The sequence below is a fragment of the Cherax quadricarinatus genome, chromosome 74 (assembly GCF_038502225.1).
Source record: "Cherax quadricarinatus isolate ZL_2023a chromosome 74, ASM3850222v1, whole genome shotgun sequence".
In the NCBI taxonomy this organism is placed as follows: Eukaryota; Metazoa; Arthropoda; class Malacostraca; order Decapoda; family Parastacidae; genus Cherax; species Cherax quadricarinatus.
In genome coordinates this window covers 12395751-12415085 of record NC_091365.1, presented here as the reverse complement: position 1 = coordinate 12415085, position 19335 = coordinate 12395751, and the positions used below count along the sequence as shown (strand labels likewise).

Sequence of the window (19335 nt, the reverse complement as noted above, 5' to 3'; positions counted from 1 at the left end):
TTGTCGGCGTCACCAGACCATTTTTCAGTCCTCATTACTTTTTACTGAGAGTGAAAATGTCATTAATAAGTATTGTTTGTACCATGCCATGTCGTAAGGCTTGATTTTTGGTAATATATTATTTTTCAATGTTTACCGTGTAAGAGAGAGGACCAGTGCGAGATGCTGAAACAATGTACGAAGGTAAAAACCCATAATATGGCAAGAAAAACGTTTTATTTTTGGTTATGGGAAGCTTTATGTCACTCTGATATTGTACAAATTAGATTTCTAAAAAAAAAAAAAAAAATGTAGAATTTCATCGATTGGAGATTTTGTATAAAAATGTCAGAGTCAGGCATTAAAATTTTCGTATATTGTAGCTGGAACTCCCATCTTGAGAATTAATTTAGAGCCTTGATATTGACTTTATTTTTAAAAGAAAGTTCATATCGACGGTATGTTAATTTTTCTAAATCCGCCTCCTGTGCATAATCATTCAGCTTACTATGTATTTCTTCCGATGTTTTATTTATTTATCCTGCTTCCTGGTAGCAATTTAATCTTTGTGTCCATCCGCCCCCACTGTTTTTATCTTCTTTCATCCTACTTAAAGCATGTACTCTCGGGTGTTCTCTAACAAATCATATTTTTATGTTCTTTTGCTCTACCATATGTGGGAATTCTGACTCCTCTTTTATTACCAATAATAAAAAATCAAAATATCTCCATATACCTCCTTATTCAGCATTTTAATACTTTTTTTCTTTTAGCATCCCTAAGTTGGGTTCAGACACACTTGTTGGAAGTCACAGGTTCGAACCTAACTTGACTTAAGAAATCGTAATGACACGATTGCAAATAAACCATACCCCCGGCCGGGATTGAACCCGCGGTCATAGTCTCAAAACTCCAGCCCGTCGCGCTAGCCACTAGACCAGCTAGCCACAATAAGATTCATCCAACTAGGTATATTTCTACACCATAGGAAAGTTAGCACAGGCACCTCTGTGACCACAAATGCAAGTTTTTACAGACGAATCTCCAGCTAGCGTGGCCGTGACGAACTCTAGCTCAAGTCCCTTCACTGCCGTCAACATGACTTAAGAAATCGTAATGACACGATTGCAAATAAACCATACCCCCGGCCGGGATTGAACCCGCGGTCATAGAGTCTCAAAACTCCAGCCCGTCGCGCTAGCCACTAGACCAGCTAGCCACAATAAGATTCATCCAACTAGGTATATTTCTACACCATAGGAAAGTTAGCACAGGCACCTCTGTGACCACAAATGCAAGTTTTTACAGACGAATCTCCAGCTAGCGTGGCCGTGACGAACTCTAGCTCAAGTCCCTTCACTGCCGTCACTGCCTGGAGTTTTGAGACTCTATGACCGCGGGTTCAATCCCGGCCGGGGGTATGGTTTATTTGCAATCGTGTCATTACGATTTCTTAAGTCATGTTGACGGCAGTGAAGGGACTTGAGCTAGAGTTCGTCACGGCCACGCTAGCTGGAGATTCGTCTGTAAAAACTTGCATTTGTGGTCACAGAGGTGCCTGTGCTAACTTTCCTATGGTGTAGAAATATACCTAGTTGGATGAATCTTATTGTGGCTAGCTGGTCTAGTGGCTAGCGCGACGGGCTGGAGTTTTGAGACTCTATGACCGCGGGTTCAATCCCGGCCGGGGGTATGGTTTATTTGCAATCGTGTCATTACGATTTCTTAAGTCATGTTGACGGCAGTGAAGGGACTTGAGCTAGAGTTCGTCACGGCCACGCTAGCTGGAGATTCGTCTGTAAAAACTTGCATTTGTGGTCACAGAGGTGCCTGTGCTAACTTTCCTATGGTGTAGAAATATACCTAGTTGGATGAATCTTATTGTGGCTAGCTGGTCTAGTGGCTAGCGCGACGGGCTGGAGTTTTGAGACTCTATGACCGCGGGTTCAATCCCGGCCGGGGGTATGGTTTATTTGCAATCGTGTCATTACGATTTCTTAAGTCATGTTGACGGCAGTGAAGGGACTTGAGCTAGAGTTCGTCACGGCCACGCTAGCTGGAGATTCGTCTGTAAAAACTTGCATTTGTGGTCACAGAGGTGCCTGTGCTAACTTTCCTATGGTGTAGAAATATACCTAGTTGGATGAATCTTATTGTGGCTAGCTGGTCTAGTGGCTAGCGCGACGGGCTGGAGTTTTGAGACTCTATGACCGCGGGTTCAATCCCGGCCGGGGGTATGGTTCGAACCTATTTTACTCTACTTTGGTATTTATTAGATATAACAACTTCTTTATTAATAAAAATTTCTTTAAATTTTAATATATACCGTATTGTTGGTAATAGAAGACTGTCTATTTTAAATTGAATAATGCTTTTATAACAATATCAGAATTATTAGGAATTTGATTTTTTAGATAAAAACCTCTGTATATTTATTTTTAAGTCCAAATATATTTTTCGTTTGATTTAATAAACTACTGTATTATATTGATTCATTTCTACTTTTATCACTGCTTATTTAGTCCTTGAATAATAGTAATATATTGGTCGAATTAAACAGTAAAATTAAATTTTTCTTACGTTTTTTTGAAATTTTGATTCTTTCCAAATATTTTGTATATTCATGACACAATTTGCTAATAAACCTCGCCCACGTCTCATACATGCCTTCAACTCTCTTTTAGCTTGTTTTTCCTTGCACATCATCATCGTCATTATCACCTTCCCCAATCTTTCATCCAACAGTTTCTCATACCTCTTATTTCCAATACTGTATTTATTTCACTTTCACATATATTTTACCAAGTGACACCAATCTCCTCGTACCCAACCTCACTATCTGCCTCAAAATAATGTTCAGAGATATCAGTCACTGTTCTAAAAACACATACGTCCAAAAGTCTACATCTCACGCTTATTTCTGTTAGTCCATATTCTTTTTTTTATTAGAGGGGCGAAAGTAAATTGCAGAATCCTCATACTGAATTTTATCGTCTCTTTCCTCTTAAGTTTACGTATATTGATTCTTCCGTGTTCATGTTTGACCGACTATTAATATTTCACAATTCTGTTTTTCAGGTCCCTTCCAGTCTGTCCAAAGTAACATCATCACACTCCTTACAAGGTATTTGATACATTCTTCATTTTACAATATTTTTCTTTTTCTTTGGTGGCCTTTCGCTAATTCTTTTCTTATCCAAGCTGTTCTACCGTCCTAGCTGGATGTTCCAAAATTTAATTGTATGTAATTAATAAGTTTAAGATTAGGCTGCTGTTGATATAAATTTCTTATGACAACAATGAAGGCCTGCGATAAATCCTCTCGTATATCGTGCCTTGTGCAGCTGGTCATGTATATTATCAGTATATTATGCTTAGTAACTGTGGACTGCAAAAAGCGACCTCAGAGACCCGAGGTAAAACTACTGTTAGTTTATGAGAATAGCTGCTGGATTATTGCTTGCCCCTCCCCCCCCCCCCACCAAAAAAAATATTAACTGATTTATCGCTACTACAGTCTGTCTATACATTTATGCTTGATAACCCACATGGAAACAAACTCTGAAGATTAATTGGTTTTATATTTCGATACCCTTATGGGAACCTCTTCAGCAGATATATAAATGAAATAAGACCAAGAATATATAGGGAAGGTTGTACCTCACCCCGCACACGTGAGTGGAGGGACGTCATGGTAAACAGAAGTGTTCCTTAATAGCCCGTATATTCATAAACTTCTTAACGGCGCAAAGAAGCTGAAACTAACTAATAAGGTGACAAGCAATGTCCAAGCGGGAGTTGACTTAATAATTAAGAAGAAAAATAAGAATGGTTGTTAAAATAAGTGCTGCTGTGGGATCAGCCTACCACGGAGTAGTAGGCTTACAGCAGATTTCTCCCTAATCTTCTAGCTTATAATATAGGAAAGGCACTATAACTACGTGTAAGGTCATGGTATTTGAAGATTTTCTTGGGCTCGGGTTGTTAATGATGTAACCATTGTTGGAACATACTCAAATGTGCAAATGGAAAACAGGAATAAGTATAGAAGATATACAGAGCGTGTTGAAAATGTCGAACCAAGACAGGACTCGCAGAAATAGAATCAGGTTTGAGAAATTTTGATTTAGAAATGATATTGAGAAGTAATGGCTTGGCAATAGAGTTGTAGATGAGTGGAACAAACTCAGACAACGTCACTTAGACAAGAATTTTAATTGGCTTCAAATATAGGTTGGACGGGTACATAAGTGGAGTACATGAGTGGATGTGGGAGGGTGTGAATTAGACGAGCCTGGCATGGGCCAGTAGGTCTCTTGCAGTGATCCTTCGTTCTTAATGTTCTTATAACGAAATGATGACAATTTAAAAATAAAGAACGATAGAGAGATATTAAGTTACAGACGGAGAGAAAATGAAAGATAAGGTGGGAAAGTTTAGTAAATGATGGTGAGCGAGGCATTGTAAGGCATCAAAAAACTAATGAGACAAAGTTAAACGATAAATTACAAAAAATCGGAGAACACGTTTAGCGTTCCTTAACGTTGAGTTCACAAATAACTCGCATATTGGAGAATGAAACTTGTGACAACGTTTCTGTCAGACTAGTTCATTGACTAATTAACGGTCTGTCTGACTGAAACGTCGTCAAAGTTTCATTCTCCTATGTGCGGGTTATTTGTGTATAGTTCCAGTCACGATATTGTGCCTTTTTACTCGTTAAGCTTGAGGGTGGTACAAAGGTTCTCACAGCTGAACAACGCTTCGCTCAGAGCTGACCATTTTCAAGTAGTGACTTAAGAAAGCCTAGCGGTTTATCAGTGCTTAGTCTAAATACAAGCTCACTTTGCTGTAAGTTATTTTATGGGGTCAAACACATTTGCAGCAGTTAGGTATCTTAAGGCAAGTAGGCCTGCTGCTGTGTTCCTCCTTTCTTATGTTCTAAAGAACGAGAATACGCTGATTCGTCCGTGTATTATTACAGTTTACGAAGCGCTAAACCCGGGTGGGTCCTTCAGAGCAAGGAGTGGGGTTAAATTAGGCAAGATTCGTCAGGAAACAGGACAAGTGTTTCCTGACGCGGGTCTTAGTCATATGATGACTCACCGCTGGAGCTTTTGGTCATCTGACCAACGCCTTCCACTGACATACCGATCTACCCCTTTAAAAATTAAGGTTATAGTTATAGCATTTATTATCAATGAGTGTGGGTGCTCGATCCTCCGTCCTTTAACAGCGAGATCAATTCCGTAATCAGAGACTAGTAGGCCTGCCGCAGTGTTCCACCATTCTTACGTTTTCCTTACATGCTCCTTCCTGAAGTGGGTGTGATCTGCCCTGACCAGCCTTGGGCCGGTGGATGACTTGGACCTGCCTCGCATGGGCCAGTAGGGCTTCTGCAGTGTTCCTTCTTATGTTCTTATAATCATGTGTAAACTCTTGAGCTATCGCTTTACATCCCAGCCTGCACAGCTACACCACTAGGGTCGAACCTATGTTGCTGCAGTTGATTTAACCTCACGATAAAGAGCACTGATGTAGGAACCACTCAAGCCAAAGTCCGCAGTTACCTGTGATGTGATATTTCATGTAAATTCATATCCCAGGCTTAATTACAAAGCCATTCTTTCAACGTCGCTTGTTGTAATTGTTTTCACAGTTACGGCGTTGTTTGCCAACCGCTGCCGTGACGCGCCGCTCTTCTTCACAATTAGTGGTACGAGGCTTCAGTTTCAGGTTACTCCATGATGCTGGTAAAGGGCTCTTGATATGTTTCAGGTTACTCCATGATGCTGGTGAAGGGCTCTTGATATTATAGCTACTCTCGGCTTCAGTTTCAGGTTACTCCATGATCCTGGTGAAGGGCTCTTGATATTATAGCTACTCTCCGCTTTCTAGGATCAACCCTAATTATCTCCAACGCCTAGGCGATGTATACATGGGTGGTATACACATACCACCCATGCACAACACATACCACCATTCTTGCACAACATACATGAAGTATAATACACACGAATATGCGGAATAATACAGGTAGGTTAGGTTAGGTTAGGTAAGGTTCGTCAGCAAACAGGACAAATGTTTCCTGACGCGGGTCTTAGTCAGATGATGACCCGCCTTTGGAGCTTTTGGTCATCTGACCGAGGCCTTCCGCTGGCTTACCGGTCCACCCCTTTAAAAATTATGGTCATTTATAACCAGTGTTATATATAATACAGGTAATAAATGATAATACGCGTAATAAATGATACATACCTAAAAGTACAACAACACTCACGTATACGGAGTATAATTCACGCAGTATTATAAAAACGTGCATTATAATACACATGCAATATAACCCACGTATATGTGTAGTATAATGTATACACAGTATAATTTTTATTTGCATTTTAATACGCACACAATTTGTTATATACTTGAAATCATCGCGAACACTACTACCACTACTACTACTACTATTACTACTATTACTACTACTACTACTACTATTACTACTACTACTACTACTATTACTACTACTACTACTACCACCACTACTATTGCTATTACTACTACCACAACCACTACTACTACTACTACCACAACCACTGCTACTACTGCTACCACAACCACTACTACTACTGCTACAACAACCACTAATACTGCTACCACAACCACTACTACTACTGCTACCACAACCACTGCTACTACTGCTACCACAACCACTACTACTACTGCTACCACAACCACTACTACTACCACAACCACTACTACTACTGCTACCACAACCACTACTACTACTGCTACCACTACTACTGCTACCACAACCACTACCACAACCACTACTACTACTGCTACCACAACCACTACTGCTACCACAACCACTACTACTGCTACCACAACCACTACTACTACTGCTACCACAACCACTACTACTAATGCTACCACAACCACTACTACTAATGCTACCACAACCACTACTACTACTGCTACCACATCCACTACTACTACTGCTACCACAACCACTACTACTACTGCTACCACAACCACTACTGCTACCACTACTACTGCTACCACAACTACTACTACTACTGCTACCACAACCACTACTACTACTGCTACCACAACCACTACTACTAATGCTACCACAACCACTACTACTAATGCTACCACAACCACTACTACTAATGCTACCACAACCACTACTACTACTGCTACTACAACCACTACTACTACTGCTACCACAACCACTACTACTACTGCTACCACAACCACTACTGCTGCTACCACAACCACTACTACTACTGCTACCACTACTACTGCTACCACAACCACTACCACAACCACTACCACAACCACTACTACTACTGCTACCACAACCACTACTACTACTGCTACCACAACCACTACTACTACTGCTACCACAACCACTACTACTACTGCTACCACAACCACTACTACTAATGCTACCACAACCACTACTACTACTGCTACCACAACCACTACTACTACTGCTACCACAACCACTACTACTACTGCTACCACAACCACTACTACTACTGCTACTACAACCACTACTACCACCAACACCACCACCACCACTACTACCACCAGCACCACCACTACTACCACTAGTACTACTATTACTACCACGACTACTACCATTACTACTGCTTTTACTACTACTACTACAACTACTACTACTACTACAATTAATATCTTCAAGAATACCATGCTTCTGGATATCTTGTGTTCTATATACCCTGTGTTCAAGTATTTTTCGTATTGAAAGATCCCAGAGAGAGAAAATAGCCACAATAACACACTCTCGAACTTACTTTAAAGTAGCAACATATGTTATGGCTGCAAAAGACATTAAAGAATGTGGATCTGTGTATAAGATTAGACAACCAAAATCGTGCTCATCTACAGGAGTGATTAAACACATTTAAACAGTCAGACGTTTGTTATTGTACGCATGATGGTTCGTTGAGTTCAGCCCAACTGGAACACCCGCAGAAATAAATTGTTACCAGGTTAGGTTAGCTTAAAGAAATTTAACCTGTTTTATAGTTCAATTGACCTCACATAGGAAAGTAACATGAACGGGTGGGTGGCACGTTTATATCATGTTTGCTTCAACTGACACAGCTCACCCTGAGACTTCATGTCACGCTCAATCCTAATTCCTGCACTCCTAAGCTCACTTCTTCACTCAGTTCTACACTCCTGCTCTGTTCTTCACTCCTAAGTTCCCTCTTACACTTATATTCTGTTATTCAGTCCTACATTTCTGTACTCAGTCCTATATTCTGCGCTCAGTCCTACACTGTTATACACTCCTACGCTCAGCGCTGCACTCAGTAATACACTCCTACTCTAAGTTCTACATTCTACACTCATTCATACACTGCCATTGTCATACATTTACTCTTACACTCAGACCTACACTCCTACACTGTTGTATTTCTACACTTACGATTCGCGAAATCGTAATGACACGATTGCAAACAAACCATACCACGGATGGGGAATGAACTCGTGGTGAGTTCAGCGCGTGAACCACTGGGCCAGTTGGCTACAATAAGATTAATCCAACTAGGTATATTTATACACCATAGAGAGGTTAGCACTGGCCCCACTGTGCAAGTTTTACAGATGAGTCGCCCGCCATCGTGGCCGTGACGAGCTCTAGTCCCCTCAGAACCGTCATCATGACCCGTAAGCCCATCATGACTCTTACACTCTTTCCTGTACTTCAACACTCCTTTCCAACATTCATACACGTACTCCCACATACACGCCTTCACCCATATTCTTACACTCGTACACTAACTCCTGAACTTATTCCTCTGTTACACTCCCACATTTTTAAAAACACGCCCTTCTGCACTCCTACACACACGGTGTATATCTACACTCTCTCTTACGTTCACTCCTGCAGATCACTGGTAATGCAGTAAGAGGATCATTAATCCCAGTTAAAGGTCAAAGGGGCAACGCCTCGGAATCATCAAATTACTGACTTGTTATACAATCTTCGTGTTAGAAATATCATCTCCATATTACAGTGGCTTTAGTTGAAGATTACTCTTGTAATTATGGGCAATTTAGATTTAAGAAAAATATTCCTACGCCAGATGTTTGTATTTTATCGAAAGAGATAGTGACTAGTTATGTCTGTGATAAATGCTAGGTATTTTATGCCTTTATTTCAAAATTTTAAACTAAAAGCTGTTTGACAATGTTAGTCATTTCGAAATTTATTGATAGTGAAATTATGGTTCACCATTCTGAAATAGTGATGAGGTTACCAGAAAGGAAATCGCATTTTTTTTTTAGTTTGTGACGTATGATATCGCCTTGAGGAATTATATATATACTGTCACCATTTTTGTGCATCATTCCAAAAATTATCTACCAACTTCTGCAAACAGGTACCATTACAAGACACACACACACACACACACACACACACACACACACACACACACACACACAATGTACGTACGTTTAAGGTTTAGTACCACAAAACGTTATCTCCTCCTCTCCTACATAACCTAATCCGAGACTAAATCGCCTCATAAAACTCTTCACAGTTTGCATCAACTTGCTACATATTCTGCTTGCAATTAGATGACGGAAGATCGATCCTCCACTACTTATATAACCCAAATGACTGTATCGCTTCACATGGATACGTACATAATAAGACTAAATATTTTTCTTCCTAATCTGTTGTTAGGTAAGACACATATGCAACAGTTAGGTATCTTTATTTCGAAACGTTTCGCCTACACAGTAGGCTTCTTCAGTCGAGTGCAGAAAAGTTGATAGAAGCAGAAGATACTTGAAGACGATGTAATCAGTCCATCACCCTTAAAGTTTTGAGGTGGTCAGTCCCTCAGTCTGGAGAAGAGCATTGTTCCATAGTATGAAACAATATGGAGATGAAGTGACAGGATGGAGCCTTATATAGCGCCAAGAGGTGAGACGTAGGTCACTAGAAGAGGTAAGAACTCAGATGTTGAGAGGTCAGGTCCCTCTCAAATCCTTGGCGCTATATAAAGCTCCATCCTGTCACTTCATCTCCATATTGTTTCATACTATGGAACAATGCTCTTCTCCAGACTGAGGGACTGACCACCTCAAAACTTTAAGGGTGATGGACTGATTACATCGTCTTCAAGTATCTAGTGCTTCTATTAACTTTTCTGTACTCGACTGAAGAAGCCTACTGTGTAGGCGAAACGTTTCGAAATAAAGATACCTAACTGTTGCATATGTGTCTTACCTAACAACCTGTCGGTATTTTATACCATTTTAATGTTCTTCCTAATCTTTTCTAGCTTTGTCTTTTTTTTTTTCTCTGAAACTGTTTCTTATTCTCAGGCTGAAACTGCCTTATTTATCGTTTGGATTATCCTTTTTTTACGCTTCACTATTCTTTTACCCTCTCTTTTTCTTCTCCACGTAGTTCTCCCTTTTTTTACATAATATGGAGTGGTAAAAGTAGAATATTCAAACCTCAAAAAGAAATCTCATTACTTATTCTTCTTCATTCTTATTCATTACTTATTCTTGGCCTAGTATGGGCCAGCAGGCCTCCTGCAGTGTTCCTCCTTTCTTATGTTCTTATGTTATGGGTCCTCACACTTGTACTTAATTGAAGAGGGAATACATCTTTATGACTCAGGAAATCTAATGACACGATTGCAAATAAACCATACCAAGGACGGGGTTAGAACCCGCGGGTTCTAACCCCGTCCGTGGCATGGTTTATTTACATCTATATATAAAAATTATGAAAAAAATATAAAAGTTTTTCCTTTTCATACTTCGATTTTCCCTCAGATTGACAGTCTTACTTTGAGAGGTTTGTATTGTCACTTATTTTAAAGATGTAAAACTCGTCTCTAACTTAATCTCCATAATTAATGGATTACTTTTTATCTATATCCAAAGTTATATAAAGGTTATAAGGGTTCATTACAGTTTCCTGAGTTCATCAACATACATTTGATTTATTCATTTGAATTACCACCGTCCACGTGAATTATCTTCATATACGTGAACTACCATAATCCACGTAAATTACTTTCATCCACGTGAATTACAGCTTTAATTAAATTATTTCATCTCCATTACTTTTTTCTTATGAATTACTTTAATTCCGGTAATTTGCCTACATCCTCATGAATTACCTTTAACTTCTTAAATTATCTTCATCCTCATGCATTATACCCATATACACGAATTACCTTCACACTAATTATCTTTATCCACGTGAATTACTCTCATCTTCGTGAACTGAGCGGTTGCAAAGAAGAGCAACGAAGGTTTTATCGTTGTTGATACACAAACACTTCGACTTGACCTACTTCCACTATTGGGTTCCTCCGTCTGTTAATGATATCGATTGCTGCACATCTCCTCTGGCTCGAGAGTGCAAGTTTCTGTCTTCATCCTTTTGCTTCAGGTTTATCAAGGCTGAAAGATCGAGCACCTATCAAGGCTGAAGGTGTGATCATTTCTTCCACCGTCTTCAATGTTATTCTTTATATCGAACTGGAAAACCAAGTGGCTGCCGAAACGTCTCTGTCAACAAATGCACCAGGTGGCCCGTGGCCTGATGGCTAAAGCTCTCACTTCACACGGCGAGAATCCTTGTTCGATTCCTAGCGAGGGTAGAAACATTGGGCGTCTTTCCTTACATCGGTTGTCTATGTTCCCCATCAGTAAAATGGGTACCTGGGGTGTTAGTCGACTGGTGTGGGTCGCATCCCGGGACAAAAATTGACCTAATTTGCCCGAAATGCTTTGCTAGGTTGACATCAATGACATATACTTGCAGAAATAAAGATATTATTATTATTATTATTATTATTATTATTATTATTATTTGCACCTCATGTCTCATTCATCAACTTGTCGGTATTATATAACATCATCGTAATATACCTGGAGTATACCTGGAGAGGGTTTTCGGTGTCAACGTCCCCGCGGCCCGGTCTGAGACCAGGCCTCGATGTACGATGACATACTTAAAACAGAAGCTACAAGGTAACCTCATATAAATCTTCCAAATACACGAGTTTGTCATACTAAAGCACGAAGATCATTATCAAACGCAGTGGAACAAAACAATAGCATGAAAATCTTTGGCAAATAGTTTGACACGAATGAGGTATAGTTTTCTTTTTTTTTTTTTTTTTTTTTGCAAAATTGTGTAGCACTAAAATACAAGTGTTCCTCAGGGTAAGGCCAAATTAGTTCCATCCTTTGATAATCAATAGGATAAATATTCTGCAAGTACAGGATTATGGTAGTCGCGCTGTGCTTCACGCAGTGGCCACAGTGACTCCTGAGATCGACACCATGCCTAACCCTTCTAGGGTAGGGTAGGTGCCTGAGCCCGAGCCTTTAGCTCATAAGGCTGTCATTCCCATTAGTCCCCTTGGGGCGGGGATGGCAGACCAGAGAGGCCTAGCTTGTGGCTAGGCCTGGGGACAGTTGGTCCCAAAGATGAGGAGGTACTTGTGCCTCCTCCCATGGGAGACTTAGGTCTCAGACACTCCCTAAAGAGGGAGCCAAGGCCGGGCCACCACTTGGAAAAGGCCCGGGCCGGGAGAATACCGGCGAATCTTTAATAATAATAATAATAAAGTGACTCCTGACAGGCGTTCCGGTTTGTCACGGATTCACCTCAAAATAGTATACTGAAGTAGAATTTGTAATCAAAACACATCACTGTGACTGGTAGAAGAGGCGAATGAGTTGTAGTATTACTACTGTGAGTGAGTAGTAGTAGTAGTACTACTACAGTAGTAGTAGTACTACCAGTTATGGTTTTGCTCTTTAACCCATTCTTAGTTTTCCTAATATCTGTGTCCGCTTTTCGAGTGCGGAATGATTATTATTTCCTCTTCTTGAAGCCTGGGTGTGGACTGTACTATCTTCTTACTGTTAGGTTCTCATGTACTGCCATGTCCTCTCTTTTCATGTAACCCAACATTACCCCTTGAGGACACAGGCCGTTGCGATCACAGAGTCGCTGGCGTGATGGTAATGAAGTGAAAAATAAGCTTAATGGCGTGGCACGTGCTGGTGTCCCGGCTCTGTGCACGGAGGTGGATATACACACATCCACCCCCACCCCTCTTTCTCTCTCTCCCCACATTCTCCTTCGAGAAGAACTAGAGTTGATTATCCCAAAGGGGTTTATGTTATTCTTCGACGTGAGAAGTTACTGAGGCTAGGGGCAGTAAGAGGAGGAAGAGGAGGAGGTGGACATGGTGGTCATATTGTTCTCCGGGTGCCTCACGCTGGTAATGAGCCGCGAAATTATCCTTAATGACAGTACACATGTCTTAGTGCCTCACCCTCCCTGACACCTCCATGGCTTTCTGGTGGTAGTAGTGGTGTTGATACTAGTGGATAGTGGTGGTGTTGGTAGAGGGTAGTAGTGGTGATGCCACTTAGGGAGACAAGGCAACAACTCTGAACAAGGATCGTGGAACACACAAGATAAATGAAACACGACCAGGATACGCTCCACTTTGTTCCAACACTTTAAAAATCACACTGAATAAAATATTTTACAAAATATTACACAAAATACGAAATACGCTAAATATTATACACAGAAGACACCAACAGAAAATGAATGATCGAAGTCGCCCTAACTGAATCAAATACCAGATTTCAAAAAGTCTAATGTTCTCACAGATGAGTCAAATATCGTGTGTATATCCATTTATAAATTTCTGTTTAGTAGAATTTTCTATTCCATTTTGCACTGAGAGGATGAATCTGATTACTAATCTGACCTCTAGCACCTGATCTTGACCCAAGAAAGAGGATTTAATAGTAAAAATTTCAAGACGGTGACCAGAGGCCACTGTGACGGGTTTATACAAAATACCAGAGTTACCCAAAGAAAAAGATAGGGCAAGAAAATTTTGTTGGTGATAGAAGAAAAGACCTATCAGAAAATCGGACTCAAGAGCCGAGCTCTATCTAATTCAACTCCATTCCTGGGTGACATCTAACCCTATGCACGCCGGCAGAGATGCTCCTCTTACTTACCCAGACGTGGTCCTTCCCCGTCAATCAGAAAGCTAACAAAAACTTGCAGTAGCGCCACACTGCAGCTTCTGTTAGTACTTCAGACACCAGGACCAAGACGAGGGCACCGCCAAGTGAGGAGAGAACCACCACGAGTGACTTCTTCAGTCCTGAAGAAGCGTTTCCTCTAAAAAAATGTCTTGAAACTGTACATCAGTACTTTTTCCATATATATTGTCCTGCTCTTAACACAAGATTACCACAGCTGGATCACACCATCTACATCCGTTGTGTAACCCTTGTTGTTTTAACGATTAGTTATGATAATTCGAATTACATTCGCATCCAGAAGTGCATGTAAGCTACTCCGTTTTATTTCCAGTTTCTCTCATCATTGATTTCAGTTATTTGCAGGTTATTTGTGTATTATATATGAGACCCAGATGTTTTTCTTTGCATATTGGTCTCTCTTAAAATCCATTACTCTTTGATGATTTCTTTTACGGTGAATTTATAAAAAAATCAATGTTTTGATCATTCACCATTAAAATCTAAAAAATATATTGATACACACATCAAATAATATTAAACAAAATAAAATGCTAAGGGTACATACAAGACATATAGCATGTCTGCCCCATTCTGGGCCATACAGCCGCAGTATGCAACCCACATCTGATCAGTCATGTCAAGAGGATGGAAAAAGTATAGAACGAGATTAGTCTCGGAGTTAAGATTCTGGTCCTGGAGATAGGCTGGTCTCGGAGATAAGATGCTGGTCCCGGAGATAAGATAATAGTCCTCGAGCTAAGATGCGTGATAAATTTAGGAGACTAAAGAAGATAAATCTAATGGTATTACCGGTGAGAAGGACAGGGAAAGACCTGATAAAAACGTGTTAAACAGTGAGAGGAAACTATAGGACGAACATTGACAGGTTCAACAGTCTGGAGACAGATGCACGAGGGTGCAGCTGGAAGTTACAAACAGATTAATCTCAGAGATGCTAGGAAATATTTCTTAAGCCTCCGAGTGGTCACCAGGCGGAACGACCCGGACTGCAAAGTGGTAGAGGCAGGATCCATATTTTTTTTTTTTTTCACATTTAGTAATTTCTACAGGATAAGGGGTTACTAGCCTTTTGCTCCCGTCATTTTAGTTGCCTCTTACAACACGCATGTCTTACGGAGGAAGGATTCTTTTCCATATTCTGAAGGATCCATACAGAGCTTAAAAAACAGGTATGGTAGGCCCCCACCAAGCAAGGAGAGTAAGTATAATACCGGTTAGTCTGAGAGGCCGGGGCAGGAACTGAGATTCGACCCTTATAACCACAAATAGGTGAGTACATAATGATAAAACCTTCAGTACATATCACGAGAATTTAATGCCATATAATTAGCTGAATAATGATTCAGAATATTATACCATCAATTTTAGTCAAAATTATAACTGTCATTCATTATATTACATTCGGAATTATTACTGTCGCTTATCGTATTCATTATCATTGTTAGAATGACCATAGCTATAATTATCACCACAGCAATAGTAATCACTACCTCACTAACACCATCCAATTATAAGCAACGTCACTACCTAGCCACCACCACTCCGTTACCAATACGAAACTCCCACCACCACCTAATTCTGTACCTTCCACAACACTTCCTCATCGTCATCTTCACCACCACTACCACACCTAATTCTGTACTTATTACCACAGCACTTCTTCAACACCCCCACCACCACACCTAATTACCTTATACCACATAATCTCATCACTACCACCCTCACCACCACACCATACCTAATACTACACCTTTCATCACACCAGCACCTAATATTGTACTTACCACCATATCATTGCTACAACCACATCATCACCACCACCTCACTGTCACAATCATGACATTGGATTCCAATATAAAAATATATTTAATCACTAAATAGACCAAGAAGATAATACGATCTAAGATCACAAGTTCATACTTTCTAAGATCACAAGAAATCATACATTCTAAGATCACAAAAAATCATACATTCTAAGATCACAAGAAAATCTTAAGTTGCGTTAACCTATGTCTTGCACATGTGAGATTTAGGATCAAGCTTCCACTATTCATTGTGTTGGATGACCCATATGATTTAAATCTTTATATAAATAAAAGAAATGCAAAATTGAATAATTTGGACGGATAACAAGAACTTTCAAAACAAGAGAGGTCAAGCCACTGATGCTCATCAAAGCCCTTGTATTTTCTACGTAGTTATATTGTTGTATACGGCTGTATAATTTAATGTGGGTTTTCCGCTGATAAGTTTCGTCTTCAATTTCATAATATTATTGCTTTTATTATTATTATTATTATTATTATTATTATTATTATTATTATTAGTAGTAGTAGTAGTAGTAGTAGTAGTAATTATTTATTTGCATTAAGTTCCTCCGTACAAAAATATATTGTAAGCTATTGCTAGCATCTAAATTATTTTCATCATTATCTCTCATCATCAGAGTCATCGCCACGGTCATTATAATGGAAACACATGCCAAGGTAACACAACTACCACCACTCCAAGTACCGTCAGCACCGCTACCACCAACCAACAACCACAACTACCATCGTCACCTCAATAAAACCACCACAACATCTACACACCACCTCCAGCCTCATAATATCCACCACCTACACCACCACCAGCATCATCACCAATAACACCCTCATCATCATTATCAATCAGCATCATCATTATAATCTTTATAACTAAAAACAAGAGAAAAGGGCGGCCTTCGTTGTCGATTAGGATAAACTTGGGTGGCCACCTACAGGAAATTAAAAGATGGTATCTTGGCTGGAGAAGTTGTGTTAATAAGGGTGCCTGTAGGTCATCCTCTTGGTTTATAGTCTTTGAGCACGCACCATCCTCAGCCCGGGTCACGGGGCAGGGGTATTACACCTACTTGTCTTTCAGGTTGAGCTCCAGTTCCTGGGCGCCACCCCGCCTCTCATGTCCTTCACTTGGTGAATCAAAGATGTTTTGCCTGCACTAGTGCTAAAAATATGCTAACTAAAAGGATTAATGTTGGTTATTGAGGTTTAAGGCTATTGATTACATGTAGGTCATTAAGGTTGTATATACTCTGTTTACCATCAATCAATACTTTAATCCCTGCAGTTATTAAACTCTCAGTACACGTAGAAACATACACCTCACGCTGTGTATATACTGTGATGTGTGTGTCTGATTCACCATTAGTTGACTTTCGCCACCTACTAGCCACATTCTTAAAGTAAAGTTAGAATTATGAATGGAGACAGCCTCCTCCACTTCTTAACAACTCGTTGCAGCTCTTCACTACCCCTAACTAGGCTTTCACACAGTGTGCATTTGTTCCTGAGTAACTTGTGCTTGAAGATCGTAGTTCCTATTGATTTGTTACAGGATTAGGGCTTATACTCCTGGGGTTTTCTTTTCAAAATTTGCCAGACAATTAAATTTTGCAATAATTATTGCACACAGTAATCCGGAGCTCATTTTCTCGTCAACAAATCCATTTGTAAAAAAAATGCTTCCGGTTTTTATGAAGGATGGCTCCGTAACTTGTGTCCTATTATTAATGGAGTACTGATAAATTGATGAATAAGAATCGTATTCATCTCTTGGGTATTGTTATTGTCCTCTTGTTCTCCCGTGGCTATTATCTCGTAGGCTTTTATAACTCTATTCGTTATATCATCTCTGAAGACAAATTCTTGTTACAGTAGAGTACTGCCGATTGTGAAGAACACAGACCTTGATCTATATAGAGCTTTATCAAGTAGTATTTATTAATTCGCTTGATAAAGCTCGACTTCGAAACGTGGTAGTAAAAGCTGGATCTACACCTGTTTTGCTTTTAAAGGCAAATTCTATATACTTTATCCTCTGTCCTTTTCTATGTTCAATAAATCTTCACATACCACTCAATTTTTTTTCCACGTAATAGCTTTCTCTCCAATTTATATCTTTCCATTTCTGGTCATTCTTCAGCTTTCGTGATATTCTTCTCTTCTTTCCTTGTTTTTCTACCCAAGGTCCCTGAGACTGCTTTCTTGGCTTCAGTTCTATCACACTATTCCTACCCATTTCCTTACCTTTCTGCCGTGCTCTCAAGCAAAATCCTTCAGTATTTCACATTGCTGTCACCTCCTCCTCCTCCTCTCCTGCGCTTGAGCTATCTCTTTCGTTCCTTTTCTTAATCCATTCTTTTACTCTAAACTTCTTTATCCTTCGTACTTCCTTATTCAAGTAACCTTTTCATTGTACAACTCTGAACTTATTACTATATATATATATATATATATATATATATATATATATATATATATATATATATATATATATATATATATATATATATATATATATATATATATGTCGTGCCGAATAGGCAGAACTTGCGATCTTGGCTTAAATAGCAACGTTCATCTTGCCATATAGGACAAGTGAAAATTTGTGTATGCAATAATTTCGCCAAAATCATTCTGAACCTAACGAAAAAAATATATTTCACTGTGTTTGTTTAGTATTAAATTACTGTAAACAAATCTAAAATATATTTAGTTAGGTTAGGCTAAAATAAATTGTACTTGTTATAATAAGGTTAGGCAAGTTTTCTAAGACACTTTTGGTGCAAAAATAAAAAAAATTTCATTATCATTAATGAAAAAAATATATCTTTAAACGTATAAGAGAAAATTTTAGAAAGGACTTAATTTTAAATGAGTTTTTGCTAATTTATCAGTTTTACATATTCGGCACGACATATATATATATATATATATATATATATATATATATATATATATATATATATATATATATATATATATACATATATATATATATATATATATATATATATATATATATATATATATATATATATATATATATATATATATATATTCATATTCTTGTTAATCTTTCCACGTCTTGGTAAAAATTTCCAACTTAAATAGATCCCTAAACTATTCACCCTACAACGCTGACTGTGTTTTATCAACTCAGTCATTCGTATCATACTCGACACTATTGCTAAATCTAATACCCATAATTATAGTTCCATTCATATTCTGGTTCCATTCAGTTTATTTCTCTTAGAAATAATTAAATGTTTCTGCTTATCCAGTTCAAGAGCTTTGAACTCTGTCTCTTGTGCCACTACCACTACTGCCTCTACTTACTACTGTTACTACTACTACTACTTGCACTACCAACATTACCGTTATCACTGCTTCTCCACTTCTTCCCTACTCT

General features: G+C 39.1%; 1 long non-coding RNA gene across 1 annotated transcript in view; it reads left to right on the top strand.

Moving 5' to 3' along the window:
- Window positions 1–3105, top strand: part of LOC138854918 (uncharacterized) — a 281560-nt gene extending 278455 nt beyond the window's left edge. Inside the window, exon 4 of the long non-coding RNA XR_011394081.1 lies at window positions 3058–3105. This is a non-coding gene — a long non-coding RNA (uncharacterized lncRNA). The remainder of the gene's footprint in view (window positions 1–3057) is intronic.
- Window positions 3106–19335: the final 16230 nt, after the last annotated feature.